Source organism: Barbus barbus, assembly GCF_936440315.1.
Source record: "Barbus barbus genome assembly, chromosome: 14".
NCBI classification, from domain to species: domain Eukaryota; kingdom Metazoa; phylum Chordata; class Actinopteri; order Cypriniformes; family Cyprinidae; genus Barbus; species Barbus barbus.
This window is the reverse complement of record NC_136742.1, coordinates 25,074,796-25,088,506: the sequence shown is the minus strand read 5'-3', so window position 1 is coordinate 25,088,506 and position 13,711 is coordinate 25,074,796.

The window sequence follows — 13,711 nt, the reverse complement described above, 5'->3', positions numbered from 1 at the left end:
ACAAACATCTCATATGGAGAAAGTCTCCTCTCTTAAGACTGTTCCACAGAAGAGTTCATGGATTTAGATCTGCCTCTTGAGTCAATGAAATCATTGGCAAATGCAAATCAAGCACTTTAAACACACAGTCCCATGCTTTCTCGATGACACTCACAGCAAAACACTTTAAGGAGTCTGGAGGGGGGTGCGGTTTCAGTCCCAGAATGAGCCTGCGGTTGAGGGGCTGTCAGAGGGAGGCATCAGTGTAATCTTTGTGGTCTGGAAGTCTTTCTCTTTATGTCCAAATGAGCTTGTTTATTTTTATCTATTGTGAAATAAAGCTGCTTTATTGTGGCTCAGTTGGGTTGCCATTTCAACTCAATAACTGGTTCAGTGTCTCACTGCACTATAGCGGCTACAATGGCCTGTTTTGTATTGTATATTGATTCAATACAGTCTGTATTTTTATTGTTTTGCCTGTTTAACCACATTGCTTATAAATAGTTCTCATGTCAGGGTGACCATAGAAAACCCATTAAATCGTTCCTCGTAATTTTGAAAACAATAGTCAAATTGGATGTCTGATGTTGCCTGCCTCAATGCATTTAGCATTCTCTGTACAGAATGCCTAGAAATGCAGTCACATAGCCTAACCTGCTTTGTTTTTTGCAGAAGGCTGAACAAATTTGACAACAATAGAATGCACTCAGTTTAGACCAGAAATTACACTAAAAATGGCTGGGTTAAAAAGAACCCAAACGGCAACCCAGCGCTGGGTAAATATTGGACAGAACACATGTAAAAGTAACCAAGCATGCTGGTTTACACATTTTAACCCAGCAGGCTGGGTTGTGGAGAAAACCCAAGATATAGCCATTTTTACCATTTACGTGTTTACATTTTTGTGTTTCTGGGTTATTCTTGCTGGGTTATTCTTATAATTTCGCCTATGCATAACAAGACAATCACACATTAATAAATAATGAAGAATACAGGTTATTTAGACTGTTAAAAACAATTGTCCAGAATACCCTTACCTGTCCATTGATAATGATCAATGCCTGGGAGATCTGCTGGCAATTTCAACTCGCCATGACAAATGGATGGGGTTTTGTGGATTCTGCTCGGTTAAGGAATTCCACCATGTTGGTTCTAACCTATAAAATAAAGTAAACAAAATAGAGATTGTTTTAATATAAATAATTCAGTTCAATTAACTGTGTGAAGTTCATCATGAAATTGAGTTCATCATGATTAGGAGTTAAATTCCTGCTCTACAGAATACTGATTGGCTGAAAGGTGTGCTTTCAAACTGTGTGATCAATAGGACGTTCCAGTCAGTATAATCACCATTTTATATTAATATGCTGGTTAGATGGAAACACACGTCACATGGTCACTGGCACACAGATATGGGAGATCACACTGGCACACACAAAAATTTCGGACAAATCACACAGGTACTGGGTTACTCCGAAGCGTTAAAATAGCCCATATATAAACACTTTTGTATAGGTGTACCAAAGTGATTGAGGACAAATCAAAAACACTATTTGGAAAATTTATATGTGTGTTTAAGTTACGTGAGGCTTTGTTGATTATCACAGACAATCAATTATGTGTGGGTGGTAATGGCGCAGTGGATAAGACACGTGCCTTTGGTGTGAGAGACCCGGGTTCGAATTTCACTGTGAGACACCAATGTGTCCCTGAGCAAGAAACTTAACCCCTAGTTGCTCCAGAGGCGTGCGACCTCTGTCATATATAGCAATTGTAAGTCGCTTTGGATAAAAGCGTCAGCTAAATGAATAAATGTGTAAAATCTGTAAAATGCATAATAAACATGAACTTACTGTTAAACGTCTCGATAAGACTGCACTCAGCTAGTTTTACTGTATCCATGTGCTTTTCTGGCAAGAAAAAAAGACATTTTGAATTATATTACCAAAATCGAGGCCCTGACGTCGATTTCTTTCCGGGAATCACTTTGTTCAAGAATTGATGAACCGGTTTATTTGAACCTGATCGTTGGTTATTTTAGACCTGCGGTCCGATGACATTGCGCGTACTTTGTATGTGATTTACAGTACATGTCGATATGGACAATTGCCAGTGTTGGGGAGTAACTAGTTACATGTAACGGAATTACGGAATTTAATTACAAAGTAAAAATAATTGTACTCAGTTACAGTTACTGAGAATTTTTTTTTAATTAAATTACAGTTACTTATGAAAATGTTAAGGATTACAAAGTGGGTTACATCAGACTTTTTTTCACACACACTCCCACGTACAGATTTAACTGATTTCTTTCATAAATTGCAGTGACTGCTCTAAAATACGAAACACCAATGTTTCAGGACTTTAGAACATGCTTATTCGATAACTCTTTTATATCCTATATAGGTTTATGTATAGCTATGCTTCAACAGTTTTTTTCCAAGGCATTGTTAGATTCCAGTGTTTCCTGTCATAGCTATGCAAAGATCTGATTAAAAAGAAAACAGTATCATAGCTAATAAAATATTTCTTGCTATGATTTTAAATATTTATTTAACCTCAGAGTGATCTCAAAGTCTGATTTTGTGGTGGCTGTGCTTCAAAGGGGACATTGATCTTCAACAAGTTGGAATGATTCTTTAGGGTCTTCATGAACAGTCTGCAACATTCTTTGGTTAAAATTCCTCAGTGGTCGTGTAAAACAACACCCTTTTTACTTTGCTCTGTTCACAGCCTACTCATTTTGGGGCACGTCCCTTTAAATGCTTTTGAGCTCTGCTCATCCTCCCCTCTCTTCCGTGGAAGAACAAAGGCGATTTGCAAATAATCAAAAAAAGTGCCAAACTTACTTCTTCCGGAGGTGCAGCTGGATCACGAACAATGGGTACTGATCTATCCTTGAGTTTTAACTTTTTAACAAAACCTGCCTTTAAGTGTCCATCGTTCAGAAAGCAGTTTGGAGTAAAATTATTTGCGGAGATATAAACGAATTTAGGTGTATTCTGTGGTGCATTACCATTAAAAACAAAACTAATGCACTGCGTCCTCAGTGGCTCTGATGTCAGGAGGAAATTAAGATTCTTATGTTCTTCTACATCACAAAACTACAAAACACCTGCATTACTTACAAGACATTGTTACAGTTGCTGGAACGTGGAGAAAATGATGGACTTCATACAACTGGCTGAGGGCGAAAATATGCTAATATCGGACAGTACTTCAGCGGTTAAGGGCGGGGCCTGAGCAATATGACATCATACTGCTTAGAAAATCAAAACGGCTTGATAATTGAGACTGTTTAGGATTTTGGGGGATTAAAAAAAGGAGTGAATGGATTTTTATCATTGGAGGGTGGTTGTGTCCACACACTGCTAAGATACATTTATATGCAAACACCATGTAAAAGTGAATTTTGCATCCAATGTCTACTTTAAAATTTAAATATAATCTTAATTCAAGTGATGAAGGATTTCGAAAGTGTGACAGTAATCAGTGTTGAGTACTACTGTAAGGTTCACCCTGCCTGGTTTACATGTTTGAAAATGATTAACAGTTGAAAACATTAAAAAAATTTGAAAAGTAATCAAAAAGTAATCAAATGTAATCGGTTACATTTACTTTACATGGCCGTCTGAGGTAAACTGTTCGTCATTTAACATAACTAATGTTGGCCTGTAGAAGTTAACAATATTGTTGCAGCAAAAAAAGTATAATTCTGCCAATTTAACATAATTATTAATGAAAGCATTATATAAACTTACCTTAAAACAGTTGAAACCAATGGCTTTGCGCCGTTGTCCTTTCAAAATGACAGTTAGGGGAGCGATTTAAACATCTTCTAGGCGCGAAGGTCGTTAAATAACTCAGAGCTGGGCTGAAACAACACAGCGTTGCAACCCAGCAGGTTTAACTCAGCACCTGGAAAATTTTAACTACCCAACAGTGTTTAAAATGTGATAAAATGACCCAACAAAATGACCCAAGAGACTCAGCCCAGCATTTTGGGTTAAAAAATAACCCAGCATGTTTTAGAGTGTATAAATATTATTTCAAACAGTTCGTTCCTCACTATTTAATTGCACTGCAAACATTTTTGCACACAAAACTGAAGAAAAAAATCATATCTTGATCTGGGATGTAACTGGACAGTGATATAAACATGCAATGTAACCATGTTACAATAATGTACTACTGTTTGAAATGAATAATGCATTCTGTTTTGGCATCACAATATGCAATAAGCAGTGTGATTGCTACATTTTCAGTATTTATCATTTTTGTATATTATAATTTCCATATCCATCTATATAAAATGCTAACTAACTAATTATATATATGTGTGTGTGAGTGTGTGTGTGTGCATATGCATATGCATATACGCAAATATAACACAAATACACATATTACTGACATATTATTGCATGAATATCTATAACAATCAATTCTGACTGATTGCAGCATTCAGCAGGTAAATGTTTTTTCTATGATGACTGACAAATAACATTGTTTTTCTTGTACAGTGTGCTAGGTAAATATATATATATATATATATATATATATATATATATATATATATATAAATCAAATCAATAGTGCCCATTTATTTTTGTGTTTATAGTGATTTATTTTTATAATTATTTACTTTTTTAATTTGTATTTGATTACTAAGCACATACAATAACCAGAAAAAATATTCACAATTATTACCATACACTCCATTCCAGTCCAACCTGGAGGCAAGCAATTACACAGACAAACAAACCTACATGTGATGTAATGTAAACATCACGCAGAAAAGAGCCCATGCCCAGAGTTGTCATTCCATCTAATCACCATAAATGCAAACAATGCCACATATGAGACTGCAAGGAGACAGTGGAGGCGTTTATATAAATGAGAATATAAGCAGTCGCAGCCTCCTCGAGATGTCCTCCAAGCACAATTAGAGAAAAATGGCAGCATGGCGTGGGACGAAGAGGAGGGTCTTGGCTTTTATGCCGAGTTGTTCATTTGCGGTTGCCTATGAGGAGTCCTCTGGGAGGAACAGGACTTGACTGGCAAGTAGAGCTAACAGGGTCCAGATGGCGCCCCAGCGTTTGGGAAGGAGGTCAGGGGCTGTTACTACAGCTGCGGGTTCCTCTGCACCAAGGCAGGGCAGTGGAAAATCATATTACAATCATTGTATGAGGTGAACATTTTGGACGCACCCAAAATCTTTCAAAAACCATATGTGGAGGTAAGGGAGGGGCAAGAAAAGTGTTTAAACACATGCAAGGTGCCACAGCCAAAGGAGAGCAGAGCTGACATTGCTTTAATTTTATGTTCGACACTCACATGGCATGTTAACGAAGCATGTAAAAGGGAAACAGCTGGGGTATATTGCCCTATGGAGGATGTTGTCATGTTATGCAGTGCCATTTCAGAGCAAAATCTGAAGAACAGCACTTGAGCTCAATGTATAAGATTACTGAGAAACCAAACAGCAGAGCAAAACCCACTGCTAAGCTGGAGGGAGATTGGACACATGTCAAGACACATCTAGGAGAAAATACTAAATATAGTGTCGAGCTGTTAGCATAACGGAAAACTTTAGATGATAGACTACAATATTCTTTGGGACACTAAAAAAACATTAAAGGGATAGATCACTCTAAAATTACAATTCTTTAAATGACAAATCTTTATATGACACTCTAACTAGCACTCTCTATTCTAGAACTTGCCCCTTTTAGACTTGCACTCTATTAATTTACTAACTGCTTGTTTTTTTAAAAGAAATTATTTTTGTATTCTTTTTTTTTTATTATACAATTAACTAAAGCAAAAAAGGCCTCTAACATTAGCTAGCTCTATTCTTTTTCTATTCAATCTGTTTTCTTTTTATTTATTATATAATTAAAAAAATAAAATCCTTGCAACGTGTACTACGTTAAGCTAACTGAGACTTGTTCACTCTAAAAAAATATGGTGCTATACAGCACTAAAAGTGGTTCTTTGGCTCGTAATCATAGGGGAACCACTTTTGGTGCTTATAGCACCAAATCGTTGTGTTTCAGTGGTTCTTCAGTGGTTCTTTGGGGTGATTAAGGTGCTATATAGCACCACTGCCGTACAAAGAACCTGTTAAGCCCCTTTAAAGGTTCTTTACGAACCAAAGAACCACTGTTGGTGCTGTTTAGCACCAGTTTTGTTGAAGAAATACAATGCAATATGGCACCTCTTATGGTTCTACATAGCACCATTTGACAAAGGTGCTGTATAGCACCTTTAAAGATATGGTGCTATATAGCACCAAAAGAGGTTCCCCTACGATTACAAGCCAAGAACCACTTTTAGTGCTATATAGCACCATTTGTTTAGAGTGTTAGCACTTGCACATCATTGCTCTTTTGTTTGTTTTGATTTGGAAGCTTGGAAGAGCCAGGACATTATTTAATATAAATTTGTATTTGTCTGAAAGAAGAAAGTAATATACACCTAGGATGGCTTGAGGGTGAGTAAATTTTCATTTTTGGGTGAATTATCTCTTTAATATAGAACACAAAAGAGAAGACAAAAGAAGATATTTTGTTAGAATGTTGACTCCCAGTTCCCATTGACATCCATTATTGTCCATACAATTGTCAATTTGAACCAAAACTGTTGAGTAAGGCCTGCCAACATTTAAAAAAAATATATAATCTTTTTATCTTATGAAAGTCATGAGGAAATCATTACAGAATTTTTATTTTTGGGTGAGAAAAAAAAAAAAAAATTCTGAGAAAAAGGTCAGAATTGCGAGATATTTCTGAGAAGAAAAGCCAGAATTGTGATTTTTAAAAAGTAAAAAATGTAAGATAAAAAGTTAAAATTACATTTTATATTTGCATGTAGAAACAAGAAAAAAAAATGGAATAGATAAATTCAGAATTCACAGAAAAAGGCAGTATTGGAAGATTTGAAATGCTAAAATGCCAGAATTTGCGAGAATTATGAGATAAAAAGTCACAATGACCTTTTTATTTCTTTATTTTGTGGTGGAAATGGCATTCAGTCGATTATTAAAGGATAAAACAGTTTGGTTTCACATTTCTGCCTTTAAAACCATTTTGAATAACATGAGCAACTCTTAAGCAAAGAATACCCTAAATTATAATCATAAACAAATCACCACTATTTATTTTTTTTAACCAAATGCTAGTTTTACAAAACTTGTGGAGTTCATGCATGCTGTCATTAAAGCATAAAGAGGACATTCATGTGTAAAATGAAGTAATAAAATTATGCTGTTTGTATAACCTGTAATAAAAAAGAACATGTATTACATTGGAAAATACTTTCTTGCTTTTAGACAAATAGTCTCTTGGACTGAACGGCTGGAAGATGAACATCCCTTGGCTTTCTTCATGCATGCACTTCACAAATTATTTCAAATGAAACAACTCTGACTTTCCAAGGCTGCTGATTGATGAAAACAACACATGGATAAGTGTAAAATGTCTTAGCAGAGGCAGTGGGCTCACAGGGACTTTATGCAAAAATGTTAAATATTCTGCCTGTCTTTATCCGATAAATCAACTATTTCTTTGGAAGTCTTTTCATCTAAAAAGAATGAAACTCTTTCCAATGTCTTAATCAAATGTACCCTTTGACTTGTATGGGTTTTCACAATTTGCTAAGCACAGTTTAATTACAAGTGTAGCAGGAAAATGAGTCTGAGAAGCTATTGCTGCACAAACACTTCAAAGGTGCTTTGCAGATTGCAAAACAGAGCGGCATGTGACCCCAAACCAGGTCAGAAAATTACAGACCCTTTAATGCAAGGAGCAAAACATTTCACAGCTAAGCTCAAGTCAAGTAATATAGATGCATATCTTTTAGATTTAAATCTAAATACTTTAAACAGAGACACATTGCGAATAAAGATTTGGAATAATTCCATATTATTAGAGTTTGATGTTAAGCCCTTTGTCTGCACTTCAACTGAACTCAGGTTTTAACTGCCATTTCCAGATGATTTTTTACGTTTGATAAAAACCCAACCCACCCTTGTTTACTGTTACTGACATACCAAAGTAGTTTCTGGTTTTTTATACAAAGCATCTTGCCAAAGGCTCCAAACTGATGCCATTTGTTTGGAGAGAAGCATTTCCTCCTCCATATGGTTTTAATAAGGAGTCTCTGAGTGTGTCTGTATAACGAAATCCAAATAATGTTCATGTTTTATTTGGTTTAATTTCAAACAATTTCTGCAGCAATTTCAATTCAATTATTTGGGTGATTTAATTTAAGAGAAACAAACAAAACCTATTTTATGTATCAAGCTATTCAGTAGCGTGTGATGGATTTTTAAAATGAGAAGACTTGTTTTTTTTTTGGTTGATGTCAATAAAGGATAAAGGCATTAAAAACATTAAATTAAGCATTAATTAAAGTTTAAAGAACATGCTGGCACTGTCACCATGCAACTAATACTAATATGCTTATAAGATCATTTACATTATACTGTTTTTAAAAACAAAATCACACCAAAGGCTCATCAAGTTTATGCAAATTAGTTCATTTGTTTGAATCAGACATGATCGCATGTGGTGATGTCTGAGTGAGAGAGTTGTTTACAATCTAATTTGCAGACTGACTGACAAGATAATATGCAAATCAAGTAACTTTTCACCTTTATTGTTTCGATATCTCTCTCACACAACATGCATTTTGGACCTCTATAAGAATGCAACAAAAAACTCCTCCTCCCTTTTCAAATTTTATCCGCCATGTTACTTTTGCGGTGATGTCTGAGTGAGCGAGTTGTTTTGCTGTCTAATTACTGAAGCTAATTTGTGGACTGACTGACAGGATAATATGCAATCAAGTCATTTTTCACCTGTACTTTGTCATTATCTCCCTCACTCTCATTCCACGCTTTTTGGACCTCTATGAGAATGCAACAAAAAACACACTCCCTCTCAAATTGTATCCGCTGTGTTCATTTTCAGACCAGGATTTTACGCCCACCATGTAGACACTGAACAGGTCTGTCCAGAGGTTCTGGTTTTGTTCAGGTTGTCACTTTTCCAAAAAGACCTTTCACTGAGACTATTAACGGTTAGATTGCTGTCTGGGTTTATAGTCTGTTATGGTTAATGTGTAATTTACAGTTCCCTGAGCACTGACTAAAAACCAAATTTATGTTGTACAGGATGTCTGGCCATGTTGTCAGAACATATTTTCATGACCTTACAGGTGGCTTTGTGAGGTGTGCTGTGCGTCCCTTTTGACGCAATTAAAGAGAGCATTTGCGAAGTGAAAATGAAACAATAATAATGTTGTACATTGAGAATGCTTCCTGGAACATTAGTTTTAATATATACCTGTATCAATAAAGGATAAAGGTGAGTAAGGTCTCTAGATAATGTTCACTATGTCCTCCATCACAAAATCATACTTTAAAAAAAATCATGTCAAACAGGCCACAACGTTCTTCCTAACTTGCCATAACGTTACTAAAAGAGCAAAGTCATGCTGGGGAAATCTTTGGAAGGATTATAATCCATTTACTTGCAAAGTGAAAATGTCAAGCAAAAACGTCCATCATTTCCAAGGACATATATCTGATAAAATATCCACAGATCTGTGCTGATGTCATGTCGGAGCTCTGCTGTTTTTGATTAATAAAGGTAAAATATGTGTCTAAATTTGGACCAAAAAAAGAGACATTTTGAGATTTTGGATGACATGTTTATATTTTTTTCAAGACAATAACCCTAGAATACTACTTTAGCAACATTTTCCCATAGCAAAGTATTTTTGTTTATTGCAAAACCCGTACTCTGCCTCACTGACAGGGTAGAGTGGGGAAAAACGTCCCCCTTAAGTATTGTGTAATTTTATTTCAGTGAAACAAAAGTTAAATGTGTTCAGTTATCATAGTTTTAGTGACAATGACATAAATTATAAACCAAGTATGAAAAATGTCCAAAAATTACAAAAATTAAATTTGTGCAAAACGACCCCCAGTCTGACAAAGCAATATGCTTTATACATTTACAGCTAAATCAGAGTACAGGCAGTTTTAGCTTAAAATGAAAAAAGAATATAATCAATAATTATGAATTACAAAATTATAATAGTCTATTTGAAAAAAAAAAATGTTAGCTGATGATAACTGGCTAGCTAACTAGCTACCTGATGATAACTTGAGATAATTTTTAAATATAAAGTCCAAATATGTTTATTCAACCAACAAGTTAGAATACATTTGCTGGAAAAACAAAGGATTTGATGTTCAGAACAGAATAATACAGTAATTGCCCATTGCCCCCGGGGGTGTTTTACCCTAACCCACACACTATGTTTGAGAAAAAAATTATGTAATTCTGAAAATATAACCATATTTTTATTAAATAACACATACTCCCTAACTACAGGCTCTACTGTTCTCATATCATATATAACTGTGATGTTCTACAACGCAACAAGCTTTAAAACACTTTTTTTCTTACTGCTGAAAATTAGATCGTTTACTGTGAAATTCGTTTCTCTCCGGTACATCACCAGTGTAAGCTTCATCGTGAAAACTTCTACATCACTCTCGTCAACGTAGTCCATAGTTACAATAAAAAATTATCTTGACTTTATCTTGTGGTTATTTTGGGGAAAAACAGTAGGGGGTGCGTTTTCCCCCACTCTACCCCTACAATGGCAACATTTTTTTTTATGTGCTTGAAAGAAGCATTTTATTCTCATTAAGGCTGCATTTATTTGATTAAATATAGTTAAAAGATAACTACGTTTCTGGCCTTTGAACATTGCTGTCTATGCAGGGCCAGAAAGCTCTTGGATTTCATCAAAAATATCTTAATTTGTGTTCCAAAGATAAATGAATGTCTTACGGGTTTGGAACAACATGAGAGTGAGTAATTAATGACAGAATTTCATTTTTGGGTGAACTATCACTTTAATTTCTTTAAAAAAATTTACTGACTTTAAACTTTTAAATGGTAGATTAAAACATTGTAATTCTTAAAGCAAACGTTCAGAAGCTTGCTTATTTTTTACATGTATTCCATATAAACTATTCAGATTTGCCATCACAACAACAGTGTTTAAATTGCACCCTGAAGTAATGGTTTAAAATTAGCTGTGACTTCAACACAGCCCGGCGGATGTCTAGACTTTTTTGACAATCTGTTTGTAGAGCATTTAGAATTTTTTTTTGTTATGTAATGCAGTTGCTTGTTTAAATCATAACCTAACCATGTCCTAACGGCATACCATTATAAAATATCAAAGACAAATTCTGTCTCCAAATCAAATTCCATGCAATAATAATAATGTCACTAGTCATAAGTTTCAGGGGCTTTTCATAGGGTCAGTAATTTAACCCCAAAAACATGTCTTATAGCTTTTAGCACAAAATCTTTACTAGCCTACTGTACTTCTCCCTTCAACATTACCTTTGCTGTGGCAGACATTTTATTAAATATCTAAGTGAGAAAATGCTTGTGTCAAATGAATTCCGCATGGAAGAAAAAGAAAGTGGCCTCAGCCCGTGGTTTAACATCTGGTGCAGTTTACTCTGGCAAGTCATATGTTATTCAGGAGAGGGAAAACATGACACCCTCTAGCTTTTCATTTTTTAAAATTCCAAACTTAAAGCATAAGAAATAAGTATCTACTGTATATTGTTTTCATACATCGTAGGAGAGCAGCGCTCTGTTTGACAGAAGAGGTGAGCGACAGATTTTTCTCACGGCCCATGACTTCCCCAGTGAATTCTGTCGTTGTGTCGATCCAGTTTTCTCACACAGAAGGTCAGGGTTTGACAACGGGACATCTGCAAACACATTAATGCGAGTTATTAATGATAAATTGGGTTAAAATTCATTTGGCTTGTAGTTTTAGGTCTGTTTCTGACTACAGAGAAGTTTCAAATAGTGTTCGAGTGTGTTTTGATGATTAAGATAAACTTTGAACGTTATTACTTTGCGTGGCTTGTTACGTTTGGCAGCTTTGATGGATGGTGTACACTTCTTTGGAAAGTTAGCCAATGAGCTGTTAACCATTGAAGAATTACGTAATGTATTGGTTTAATGAGAATCGCTGACCTGTTCTTGAGGCCATCATGTTTTCTTTGGCAACAGGAAACTTCCTTGAAGTGTCATGCACCTTTTTAGAGGATGGGGGCTAAGCTTTGAGGCCAGCTGCAGACACTCTGGGCTTAAGGACATGAGAGAGCAACCAGGCCCAGGTGTAAGAGCTCATGAATTGGCAAATATTTCCTAGTGTATTGGTGGTCATGCTACACTTGGTGTTTCATTAACATCCATTCTTAAACATGCAAATATGGGAGAGCGGGAATACAAGTATGTGCACCATATTATTTTGCACTGCATTCATACAAGTTCAAGTCCAGTGAACTTTGACCTGGAAATTTGAATAGCAAAAGGACATTTTAGGATCGCAGATTGTACTGTTGGCCTCAACACAAAAAACACAAACTTGAGTTGCTAAGCAAACTGTATAGCAATGAGGCAGAAGAACTTTGCAACTGAGCAACCATGGCAATGAGTTCCACTGGAACTCATTAGAAAGCTAGAAATTTGAAGTTTGGCTGTGGGGGTTTATCGATTCAGCTGGTTCCCACACAACTATATATTAGGTTGTCGTTCCCACAAGGAATCAATTTCCTTTGAAAAAATGTTTTGGTACCCACGGATCCAAATTCTTGATTATATCATAATCAGCAAGCTGGAGATGAAGGCTGAAGATCAATTTTAACAGTAATGAAATTGAGAAAGAAAGAAATGGATTGAAGAATAAACAGATTTCTTAAGGAAACATCACAGGGATCTCACACCACATTTAAATGTCAATCGTCTAATGTTAATGGTTTGTTTCCTGATTGGAACTTACAGTCACGAATCAATAAGAAAATTTAATGCTAGCTATGACAAAACAACTCATTGCCTTTAGTGTATATCGAGAGATGAAACATACTGTAAATATCATTATGTGATATGCTAATCAACACACTAATGCTAATCAACATTACGCTTGCTAATATTAGTTATGTCACTAGATTGACTCTTGATCATGTAGCTCTTATTTCAGCTTTGCACTTGATTTTGATAGTGTTCTGCTGAAATGAGCCATATAATGATCCATTAAATGAAGTTGACCTTTTCACGATAATGAATTATTGTCACATGCGGAAACTGTTTATGCTTGCTAGTAGTCAGATATCACAGGTATTACACTTTGATGAAAAAAAATCTCTTTACTCAGCAAGCACATTTTTGTAATAATTAAATAAAACAACAATGCAGTTTGGAATGATATTTCATGATATCACCACTGTATATTTCTTTTGTAGAAACATACAGTGGTGTGAAAAAGTGTTGGCCTGATTTTATTTTATTTTTTGCATGTTTGTCACACTTTAATGTTTCAGATCAAACAAATTTAAATATTAAATCAAAGATAACACAAGTAAACACAACATGCAGTTTTTAAATTAAGTTTTTTATTATGAAGGGACAAAACATTGCAAACAAAATCCAAACCCACATGACCCTGTGTGAAAAAGTGCTTACTCCCTAAACCTAATAACTGATTGGGCCACCCTTAGCAGCAACAACTGCAATGAAGCGTTTGCGATAACTTGCAATGAGTCAGTTATAGCGCTGTGGAGGAATTTTGGCCCACTCATCTTGGCAAAATTGTTGTAATTCAGCCACATTGGAGGGTTTTCGAG